The sequence below is a fragment of the Ursus maritimus genome, unplaced genomic scaffold, assembly GCF_017311325.1.
Source record: "Ursus maritimus isolate PB19 unplaced genomic scaffold, ASM1731132v1 scaffold_9, whole genome shotgun sequence".
Lineage (NCBI taxonomy): Eukaryota > Metazoa > Chordata > Mammalia > Carnivora > Ursidae > Ursus > Ursus maritimus.
Window position 1 is genome coordinate 37,008,760 of NW_024427107.1, and position 2,606 is coordinate 37,011,365.

Below are 2,606 nucleotides of genomic sequence, written 5' to 3' on the forward strand. Positions count from 1 at the left end.
CGGTACGCCTGCCTCGACTCCCTGCGTCCGCTCGGAGGGCAGGAGAGGGCTCGGGGTAAGGGCAGGACTCCGCGGCGGAGAGACGGGTCCAAACGAGAGTGAGAAAACTCTGGACCCAGCTCCGGCCGGGCCCGCCCCTTTTCGGCCAGAGGGGGCGGGAGCCTCGGCGCGGGGGCGGGGCCTAGCGCGAGCGGCATTCTGGCCCCGCCCCCCTGACGCACTGTCGGGCCAGCTGCAGGGATGGTGAGGCGGGGGGCCGCGGCAGCGGGGGCCGGCCGGGGCTGGGCTTGCTGAGGGGAGTTGCTGGGAGGGGAGAAGGAGCCCAGGGGACGCGCGCACCGGAGAGGGGAGGAGGTGGCAGTGAAGTGAAGAGTGCGGTGACGGGCTGGGGACCCGGCGCGCTCCCGGCCTCCCTGGCGGGCGCGCGCCTGCCTGCGTGTCAGGGCGCGCGCTCTTCCCCCTGCCCGGACCCAGTCCCAGTCCGCAAGCTGCTTGGATCCTTGCCCATTGGTCGTTTCTGCAGTAACCCCAGATTCGAGCGAGCAGCTTTTGGGACGCTCACATCCACAGCTCCTTGGGCGACACTGGAGGAAGAAGAGTTCTTGATTTGCTCTGAGGAGAATTTGCTAATTGTTTACCTCCCCAGTCCACAGGCGGGTTAGGAGGTGGAGTAATTAGGTAGAAAGGCCCACCCTTGACAGAATGCCCCTTCTGACCCAGAGGTCCTTTACCAAGTGCCAGATACTTGGACTAGGGACTTCTCGAAAAGATTCACGGGAAGACATTTCTTGAGGATTCCCACTATCAAAGGGCTCCTCAAACTTTTTTGGTTTCTTTTCCGCTTTTCGCCTTTTTTTACTTTAATGTTCCCCGGGTCCTCTTTACTTCTTCCATTTTTGAGTTGGCTGAGCCATTCATCCAGGCCCATAACTTTGATCCTACCGTGTTTGCCTTGTTCTGATGACACCCAAGCCCGTCCTTCCTTTGAGCTCCAGACTGTGGACACATGTGGGTGCAGTTCCTGTAGGCGCCTTAAACTTATCACGGTTTGGTAGATAGCAACTTCGGCTCCAATGCAGAACATTTAGTAAGCGTGGAAGTGGTCAAGTCATTAACCTCTGAGTCTCAGGGTTTGCTTTTAAATTGCAAAATTAAGATAATAGTACAACTTAACAACATAAAATTATGAGGATTTGATAGAATACCGCTGACCCTTGAACAACAGTGGTTTGAACTGCGTGAGTCCACTTACACTCAAATTTTTTAAATATACTACTGTACTGTGAATGTAGTTTCTCTTCCTTCCAATATGCTTAATAACATCTTTTCTCTAGCTTGTTTTATTATAAGAATCTACTACATAATACATATATGAAATGTGTTAACCAACTATTCATTGGTAAGTCTTCCAGTCAACAGTAAGCTATTCGTAGTTAATTTTGGGGGGAGTCAAAAATTATATAGGGATTTTTGACTGTGTAGGGATTAGATTCCCACATTATTCAAGGGTCAGTAATAAAGTAAGATGCTTGGCCCTATGCCTGGAATCAGTGTTTAACTATGTGAAGGTATCCATAATTAAAAGTATCATCCCCACAAGACCTACTCTTCCTTTTGAGTTTCTTATTTCAGTGGATGACCTTCTACCACTTGCCTGCAGGATAACTGACTAGGACACTTTGGGTCCTTACTGATCAGGTTCCTGCTAGCTCCTTCATGCCATTCCTCTCAATCCACCTTGGTTTGGCTGAGTCAGGAAAAGTACCTCAGTGGTGTCAGACACATGCTTCTTTCTTCACCTTTTCCAACTGCCGTAGCTCACATGGAGGAGCAGCTCCTAATGCCTCCTCATTTAGCTGAAGTTTTACTTTCTCTCTGGAAGCTTCCAAAACTAACTTCCCATCAGCCCCACACTCAATTTGATGTTTCCTTTCCATTTCTCCACTATTTGCTATATAATTATTATCACATTTGTCCACTGTGTTGAAATTTTTAGTCTACATCGCTGTCTCTGTCTTTAGACTGAATTTCTTCAAGGTGAGCTCATTACTTAAGCACTAAGAAGGAGTAACACTTTATAAATGTTTGAGAAATGAATAAATTATCACAGTTTATAGTAGAAGATATTAGGGCAGAAAAACTAGATGGGGCCAACACAATTGTCTGGGCAAGAATCCATGAAGGACTGAGGTAGGGTAATGGTCATGGGGTTAGTAGGATGAGAATAAATTAGAGAGGAACATCTATAGGCTTGGCAACTAACTGAATATTGGAAGAGAGGGAGGAGTCAAAGATAACACCTGGGTTTCTTATTTGATATAGTGGCTTGATAATGGGACCACTAACCAAGAGAAAGAACACAGTGAGTTTCTGGGAAAGATAAAGGATTCAGTCTTGGTTCTTTAGATTTGAAATGTCTATGATATAATCCAATTGTGGCATTCCAGTAGGTAGCTGAAAATATGGATAAGGAGTGACAATGGGGCATCTCTTAGAAATTTTGACATTGGTGTATAGGCAGCAGTTAAAGCCATGGTTATGGATGAGTTAATGGTGGTGAGTGTATCAAATATTTTCTGTTCTCTTTCAGGTACAAGTAGGATTCC